Genomic DNA, 9,992 nt, shown 5'->3' with positions numbered 1-9,992 from the left:
TACGGAAGGAAAAGGTCAGCGGAGTAAGATGTATTGTTCTAGCTCTACATTCGAGGTAAGTTACAGTCTACTTTAGTTAGACTTTGATTAGTTGATTGTATGTGTTGTAAAATTGATAGGAGAAAGCATGTCATGCTTTCAAACATGATGTGTATGGCTGAAATTCCTATATGCTATTGATTGAGTGATTATGTGGACTTCATGCCACTATTCATTGGGTTGGAACTTACAGGTTAATGGTGTTATGATGAAAAGTTGATATGATCTTCTTGATGAGATTGAGATAAAAATGATAATTCGATTATTGAAAACAATGTGACAATAGATACGAATATATATATATATATATATATATATATGAAAAGGGTCATTTGATCGGGAGTGAGGATGAGGCCTAGATATGAACAGGTACATTTGACCAGGGGTCAGGATATGGCCTAGTTGTGAGCTCGATTCCGAGGAGTGTATCAGGAATGAATGGTACATGGACACCATGGTTCCCCTGCAGGTCATGACTACTGAGCAATGATATCAGTTAGAATATGTGTACAGCTGTATATGGTTATTGTTGGTAGACTTATTCTGTTGTTTGCTTCCGTTGATCTGACTCTTGATATCATTAGGTGACTTGATTGTTAATATCCTTGGTTGACTTGTTGTTGGGTTATTTAATTATGTGTTGTTGACAGGCTTGCCTATTTTATTGATTTGTCATGTATGCATGATACTAATTTTAGTTGGCCTATGATATATATCGGTACATAGTGTTTGTACTGATACTACCTTGCTGCATTCTTTTGAGTGCAGATTGTGATCCAAAGACTGCTACCCAACCTCATATCTAGCGTTGAGGCCGTTTGCTAACAGATTTAGGGTGAGTTTCTATCCATGCTAGGCCGCCTGAAGATCTTCTTTTATGATGTCTACTTTCATTCCAAACATTGTTGGTTATTTTTTTAGACAATATACATTCCTTAGACATGTTTTTGGATTAGAGTCCTTGTATGGTGACTTTCGAATTTTGGGGTTATAATAGTTAGGACTTCCGCATTTACTTCCTTACTTTATGGCATGACTAAATTTCAATTTATCTTGTCCTTGAATGGTTAATAACTTATTGAATTGGTTAGTATAAAAATGGACTTGAATGAGTAGATGGCTTACGTTTGGGTTCGCCCACTAGTAGTTAGTGTGGGTGCCGGTCATGGCGGGTTGGGTCGTGACATAGAGTGCCCTTCTTGATAAATATACAAGTTGACTCACATGTCACAAGTACTTAAAAATAATGGCACAAAAGAAGAAAAAACAACTTTAAGGTTGAATCAAGGTACTAAGATTTCAGGAGAGGATTAGGCTCCAAAATTACCACCCTTGGAGATGACATATGTAACTTTAGAGACTTGGTGAAAGTTGAAGCTTCAGAGCCTAATACCAATCCTGAAACCTTGTTATCTTAATCCAATTATGCCTCAAAGTGCCCTTTCTTGATAAACATATAAGTTGACTCACATGCCACAAATATCCGATATTAATGGCATAAAAGAAGAAAATACAACTTTAAAGTTCACTAAGGTAAAGATTTCAGGAGAGGATTAAACTGTAAGATTATCAACTTTGGAGATGCCATATATCATAATGCAGACTAGTGAAAGTTGAAGCTTCAGAGTCTAATACCAATCTGGAGACCTTGTTATCTTGACACATTTATGTCTTAAAGTGTCCTTTCTTGGCAAACATATAAGTTGACTCACATGTCACAAGTACTTAAAAATAACGGCATATAAGAAGAAAAAACAACTTTAAGGTTGAATCAAGGTATTAAGATTTCAGGAGAGGATTAGGCTCCAAAATCACCAACCTTGGAGATGACATATGTAATTTTGGAGACTTGGTGAAAGTTGAAGCTTCAGAGCCTAATACCAATCCTGAAACCTTGTTATCTTACCCCATTTATGCCTTAAAGTGTCCTTTCTCGATAAACATACAAGTTGACTCACATGTCTACAAAAATCCAAAATTAATGACATAAAAGAAAAAAATAATATAAAAATATGTTGATGAAGATTTTTAAAAAAGCTAATAAATTATAACGAAGAATAATGATTCAAAAGTTTGTACCTTTTTGTAACGACTCGTTTGGTCGTTATAGTCTTTCCGGCATTTTTGCCCTTCTCGAGCATTGATTAGCTCACTTTTGACCCTAGGGGACCGTAGACACGCATCTGAGGTGTCTAGACTTGATTCGCGTAACTTTTCGCAAATATGGGCTTAAAGCAAAAAAGAGTTGACTTAAAGTTAACTTTTGGGTAAACGGATCTTTTTCGGAATTCTGTCAATTTTGAGAGATCTAGATGGTCATTTATAACTTGTGTGTATAACTGGTTCGGTTCTCAATGCACTCGGATGTATTTTGGGACTTGGGTTGAGAAATTGAAAATGAGGTATCGGGGGCTGACTCGATCAATGAGACCTCCATTGGAAATTCCGAGGCCACAAATGTGTTCGTAGTGTGTTTTTATATGGATCTGTGTATGTGATTTGTGAGCAGATGGCCTCGGGATTTCGATTGAGACTTAGAAAATTTAGTTGGGTTTCTGGTGCCTGGTGTCCGCATTGGCGGCACCAGTGCCATCCCAGCGGCACCGCTGTTGCGGCGGGGTGACCGTTGGGGCGGCCAAGTGTTATTTGGCCTAGACCGTCCCAACGATCTGTGGGGGCGCTAGGGCGGCGTCATTGTTGCGGCTCCGATACCGCCGTGGTGGTATCAGGCCTGTTATTTCATTAAATATGTATTAAATGAGCCCTTCGTCTATCATTTATTTCCATTTCAAAATTAGAGCTCTTGGGGACTGTTCTTAGAGATTATTGCAGAAAACTCTTGGTGGTAAGTCTTGCTAATCTCTTTACTAATTCCTTGTTCCTAATCATCATAGATTCCCCTTTCCTTAGTAAATTCTTAGTAATGGAAGATAAAAGTGGAGTTAATGAATGTTCTATCTTGGCATATTAATGATAAAATTGATGGAGTTTATGCTAGATTTTGATGAATCTAAGGTTGTTAATCAATTATCTTCCATTATTAGTGTTGAATTTCTGAATCAAAGAGTTAGGGTTTATACCCAAATTTGGGGTTTTACTTCAAATTCGAAATAAGGGAATGCATGAGCTAAATTAGTAATTAGTTGTTGGGTTATGATCACCTAGTGCTTAATTTTATATTTCACTCCCGAATGCCCTATTTTGACCTTGTGGCCCTGTTTCCCTAAATTCTAGGGTTGGATTTGACCTAAATTGAATAATAGCAATATTAGTATCATTTTTCATGATTTCTAATCTAGATTTCGAATATGCCTGGACTTTATTGATCTTGAGGCTCAGCGGAAGGGGAAGACAAAAGAGTAATTTGTCAGTGTTTGCTGTTCGACCATCCAGGTAGGTTATGGCTTACCCTTGGTGAGATTTCGTATAGCAAAGCATATATTTATATTATATTGTCAGAGAAAGCATGTAAACCTTCGGGTATAAAGTTAGGTTGGATATTGACTTAGGTTGGGCCCCATTGCGTGACTGGGGCTAGCCACCCCGTTATGTTATGACTTGACTGTTCTATTATGTTCGCTTGATGCCATGTGCTGTTAATAGATAATGGAATCTGTTGTTCCATCTTGGTTGTGATATTGTGGTATCTTACTGGTTAATGTTGATATGAGGATAGCGTTCTATATGACTTGTGTATTCTTTCATGATAGTATTAGCGTACCACTATTGGTACTTGTGACACTGATATGTTGTTGGCGTATCCATTGTTGGTACTTGTGATATTGAGCATGATTATGGATGTTGATACATGTATTGCATGCACTCTCATTCTTCATGATATATTGTTGAGACACTATTGTTACTTGATGAAACACTGTGATGACCTGGGCTCGGTTTTAAAATAAGAGCGATGTGAGAGTCCGATATCTGATGCTAGTTTCGAAATTGTGGATTGAGTGAGTGCATGGACTCCGTAGGTCCCCCAGGGTGGTGCCGGTGAGAACCCCTGTGGGCAAAGATCTGGGGTCTCGTCTGTTTGTTAGGCAAAGATCCAGGATGAGTGATACTTAGACTTCGCGAGTCACCTTGGTTGTGCACCAAGATGTCGATATTCTCATCCAGAGTACATGTGTACACAACATTTGCATGGCATTGCATTGCATCCATACATTATTGCATTGCATTGCATCGCGGCTTACATTGAGATGTTTTGGTGTTGTACTTGTGATGTTGGATTCGCATTTGATATATTGAGACTTGGCACATTTTAGATGCTCTACTTAGGCGATGACGTTTACTTGGCTTCGATTATGTTTGACTTGTACTTGTTGGTTTATCTACCTATCTTGCCTGCCTATCTTGCCTGCTTGTTTGAATTATGTTCGCAATGCTTAGTCGGCCGATGATGCCTACCGGTACCGTTGTTTTGTACTAACCTGCACTTACTTCATTCCTTTATGAATGCAGAGTATCAGGTTGGGTCTGCTTCCATCTCACGTGGCTGATCATCATCATCAGCATTGTTGCGAGTTTCCAGGGTGAGCACGAGATGTTCGCTGCCTTGAAGACTCTTCCTATTTTATGTCTTACTATTGCTATTCAGAGACATAGACAGATTTATGTATTATTACTCCAGACTTATATATTTTCATTAGATTCTCTTGTATGACTTAGATCAGACCCTGGGGGCGTTTCCTTATTTCCGCACTATCCTATTATATATCATTATAAGACTTCTTACGTATTTATTCTTTTCCGCTTGATTGAATTATTTATTTATTACTTATTTATCATTGGGTTGAGGGTTCGCTTACCGAGGTGTGAAAGGTAAGTGCCCGCACGGCTTAGCCGAAAGGGGTCGTGACACTTCTAAAGGTAATTTAAGTGATTAAGTAATTTTGTACATCAATTAACTCAATATTCAATAATATAGGGTTTAATTTGACCCGAGTGTAGCTACTCAATCACAAAATTAATGAATGAGTAATAGTCTATTGTTTAATTCATCCCAATTCAATTAAACTTTGAATAAAATTAATATCATAACTTATTTATTGACGTAGTTCGTCTTAATTACTCACTAAAATTTGGTTATATCCACTTATTTGACGCTCTAAATGTATTAATTTTGACCCATAAAGTGTACGATGTCGACCTAACAAAAACATATATTTGGCATATATTGCTATGACACAATACTTGATCCAACAAATTTTAACACAACAAACTTCGATCTAGTTAAATCAAGACTCATATGTTTATTTGATTCTTTATAATTTATCTAAACTTATCTTACACAGTTGTCGCCCCTAAATCTAACTACTGAATGGGGCTCCATTTAATTATTTACAATTTATAAAATGCATGTTTCATGTGTTCAAATAAATTTTAGATTTTAATAAAGAGACAAATAAGTTTAAATACCCATATCACATATATTTTATCATGATGCCGATATCACATATCCGTCAATGTATTTACTATTAAGAAAAGAAAAATCCATGAAGTAATAACACAATTCTTTATACAGGTTCCAAAAATAGAGAAGATGTGTGGATTGTTCTCTCTATAAATCCCTAAAATCTATCATCCAATAACTATACATCATTTGGTATCTTTAACATTTAATTTGTTTACTAAATATTTTACTATTTTTACGATTTGATTGAACAAAGAGACGTACCACAAATAGTTATCTACCATTATAAGTAAAGAAAGATCCCAAAATAAAAAGTACACCTAAGCCCACGCAAAACACACATCACACATAGACAGAAAGAGAAAGAAAAGATATAGAACTTACTTAGATCCATTTCGCTATAACGACCCGTTTTGTCGTTACTGTGATTCTTCCATTTTTTCCCTCGTTGACCAATTCCTAAGTCTCGTTAGAACTATTTTAACCCGAGAAGATAGTTGGCATGACTTCCTAGGCATCGTTTTGGGCTTTGAATGTTTTCTAGAAAAATTTGGCTTTAAGCGAAAACAGTTTGACAGGGAGTTGACTTTAGGGTGAACGGATTTCATTCAGAGATCCATCGATTCCGAGAGGTTCATAGACTGATTTATGACGCATTGTTGGGACTGGTTCGGCTCCCAATGCACTCGGATGCATTTTGGGACTTGGTTTGGGAATGGTTATTGAGGTTTTTGAGTTGACTTAGTCAACGGTATCTCTGTTGGGAAATCCGAGGTCACGGGTGCGTTCGTAGCATGTTTTTACATGTGGATGCATATTTCGTTTGTTGAAATCGGACCTCAGATGATTATCGAAAATCGGGTTGGAAGGTTGGTTTTTGGCCGCTCGGAAGTTGACATAGTCAATGGTATCTCCGTTGGGAATTTCAAGTGTGCGAATGAGTTCGTAGAGCGTTTTTACCTATATCTATATATTTGGTTTTTTAAAATCGGGTTCCGGATGAGCTTTCGGAGCTCCGGGGCGAAAAAATGAAAAACCGGGGCATCTGGTGTCTGGTGACCGCTTCAGCGGACCCTTTACCACTGGGGCGGCACCGCTACAGGGCCCTTAGGACCGCTGCAGCTGTTTGACCGCTGAAGCGGTAGTGGTTGCCGCTATAGCAGTCCCGCTAAAAACTGATATCGGGCCCAATATTAAAACCCTCATATCTCCCTCATTGTAAGTCCAAATGAGGCAATTCAAAAGCCAAAATTCAAGGAAAGTTCATGAGGAATCCAATGGTGCCATCCAATCTGCATTTTAAGGTTATATTGGCACGAAAATTGAGGAAAATCAGAGACTATGTCAGATTTGGACCTCATTTAGGATACCTTCGAAGCTTGGGGGTGAATGGATTCTTGATTATTTCTCAAGATTGTTCCTATGGGTAAGGTCTAAATCTCATGCTTAATACTTTTCATTAATTAATCCATCAAAACTCTTCTTCTTTCAAAAATCTCTATGCAAAACCTAGGGTTCTTCAACCCAAAATTGGGGTTTTTCATGAAAGGGTTCTTGTAACACCCCATATCGTTAGAGTACTAGTGGAAAAACTGAAGGTTTGAACGTTTTCCGAAAATGGTTGACAGGCCTACTTCGGGAAACCATAAACCCTTTATTAGTTGGGAATTTAGGAAAGTACCCTTAATGAAAGTTGTAGTACGTAGAAATACCTTTCCAAGCATATAAGGATCAGGCCAATAGGGGTACAGATCAAGGAGATATGATCGTCTCAAAATGGCTAATAGAGGGGTGCTTAGATTCGATAAAATCGGCTAAGTTTTCGATAAGTCTGCCTTCTAGCCAAATTTCGTGAATATTTTTTGGGAATTTGAGAAAACTTAAAATATAAAAGTTGTAGCCCTTTAAAATATCTTTCCAAAGGTATATTATGGATCCTGAATAGAGCTATGTACAAGAAGTTATGCCCATTTTACCGAACACTGTGTAGAGCTGACACAGGTGGCTTGTGAGGGCGCGTGCGATAGACCCGCATCGCAGGCCAATCGCACAAAAATACCCTCTCTAAATACTGACCTGCAGGGGGCCATGCGCTATATGTGCGTCGCGGGCCCATTGCATAACAAGTCAGTTTCGGGTCAAAAGTCAGGATTTCGCGTTTTAAGTTATATTTAAGCTTAGGGTTTATTTCCCTAACACCTCTAGTCACTCAAAATCGCCCTAAAGTCAGAGGGAATAAGTTCCAAGCCTCAAGAACCCTCCAAGGTAAGTCTTATCACGATTCTAGGTTGAATTCAAGTCCCTAATCTATTTCTAACTTGAGTAAACCCTTCTAATCGATTGAGTTGTGAGTGGAACATTATTGTTGGGAGTGGAAACCCTAGAACTCGAATTCAAGTTGATTGAATGTCAAAAAGGTAATGCTTCTACGCTCTAATCATTCATAATAGTGAATTGATGAGTTCTTGGGAGAATAGTAAATAGGTTTAGTAAAGAGAATTACACGAACTATAGTAGGGTTTTGGATTGTTGACTTGAGATTGTTATAATCATATAGGTGATGGAGAATGATGTTAATTACACCTAATTGAGATTGTAGAATCACCTAGAAGTAATATAATGGGAATTGGGTGAGGGAAACACCATTAAAGAAGGTTGTGGAGCTTTATGCTCACTAAGTGTTTGATAAAATGCCTAGATGACCAAAGCATGGATATTATTGCTAATATAGAATCCCTTTGACTTGTATAAATATAGATCAAAGTTGAAAGGGTTGACGAACGTTGTATTATACTCAAAGGCTGGAACTAAGGTATGTGAGGCTAACTATCTACGTTAGGGAATATTCATGATTCTCCCTGCGCCTCATTCTTCATACTTGTCAGTAATTTGACTCAGAATATAGTTTAGCCCTAGTTTCATGATATGATATAGAACTGTTATCTTCTAGGGTTGCAGTTACAGACTTTGAACATCATGAACTCAACACGTAATCTTTATAAACTTATGCATTGTTATCACATGAGTCTCAGTCAGTGTATAACCGATTGTTGTATGAGTCCCATAATCGAAACGATTATCATGCTATCGGCTATAGCCGGTCTCGGCCTTGTAAAGTGTTAATGTTGAACACATGTTTACGTATTTTTGGGCGATTAGCCACGATTTATGCATACGTATTGCTTGGGCACGAGGCCACGCTTTTTGTGCACATTATTTGGGCCCTAGGCCACGATTATATTTACGGTTTACGGTGTGATTCTTCATCCGAACAAGGAGTACTTGACTTTTTGCTTTCATGTTTAGTTCGATTTCGGCTTCGGTTCCGGTTTTTATTGCTTCATTTGCTTTACATACCAAGTACAATTCAAATGTCTTGATGTCCCTTTTTATTGTTACCTGCATCTAGTGATGCGAGGGCAACGATATATACGTTGATGACTCAGCTATTTAGGAGTGCACGTATCAGCTATTGGTGAGCCCCAAATTCCTTCGGGGGTTGTCAGCTATCCAGTTATTTCAGTTTATAGACAGCTCTATTATTCAGTATTCTTAGAGGCTTCACAGACACAGTCTAGACAATCAGATATTTATTATGTTAGCCTTGTTTGCAGTTGTTCAGTCATTTTGGTTTAGCCATGTTGGCTACATTCAGATATTTCAAATTGCCTAAGTATTTTCACATTTATGATTTCAGTCAGACCTTTAGTATATCAAAGATGTGTTTTATTATTTTTCGCATTCAGTTATGTTTTGATATCATATGTTGATTCAGCCAGCCAGTTGGTTCGCTCGGTCACATGCAGTCAGGCACCGGGTGCGGTGTTACGTCCAGGCCCAGGTTCGGGGCGTGACAGTTCTAAAAATGAATTGGCTTCTAAGATTGTGAATAAATGATGTTAATATAGCTATTTATGCTAGATAATGATATATCTAGGCTTGTTAACCAATAATCTTTCATTCTAGAGTTGAAATTCTTGAATCAAAGTTAGGGTTCTTAGACCCAAATTTGGGAGTTTTCTTAACAACGATGATTTTAAGAATTAATTGAGTATTCATATGATTAAAGTAATTGATTTTTCCCTTTTGGTATTGAACTTGGTATTTTGATCATAAAATTTTCGTTTTGCCCTTGAGACCATTTTTTTTCCTAAATTAAGTGGGAATTTGACCGAATAAAGTAACCAAAATGGGTATCATTATTCATGGTTTTTACATAGAATTCATATGTGATAGAGTTTGATTATTTGAATATGCTTCGAAAGACAAGGCAACGTGTGGGTTCGTGGCACCTGCTCGGTCGCTAGGTAGGTTATGGCTTTCCTTTCGGTAGACTCCGGTTAGTTTCATATATTCGTGTATTAGAAGGAACAGAGAATGCATGCATAGGAATTGGAGATTTGGGATGGAATCTTAGGATGGTATTGTTGTATGATTTGAGTGCTCGGGCTTGTGGCCTGTAGATTCCTTAGGTTGTTTGATGTGATTTTTTGTTAATATCAGTGGATATATGTGACTTGAAAGTAGCGGATGA

This window comes from Lycium ferocissimum, chromosome 10, assembly GCF_029784015.1.
Source record: "Lycium ferocissimum isolate CSIRO_LF1 chromosome 10, AGI_CSIRO_Lferr_CH_V1, whole genome shotgun sequence".
NCBI lineage: Eukaryota > Viridiplantae > Streptophyta > Magnoliopsida > Solanales > Solanaceae > Lycium > Lycium ferocissimum.
The sequence above is the reverse complement of the archived record's forward strand: the minus strand, read 5'-3'. Positions refer to the sequence as shown.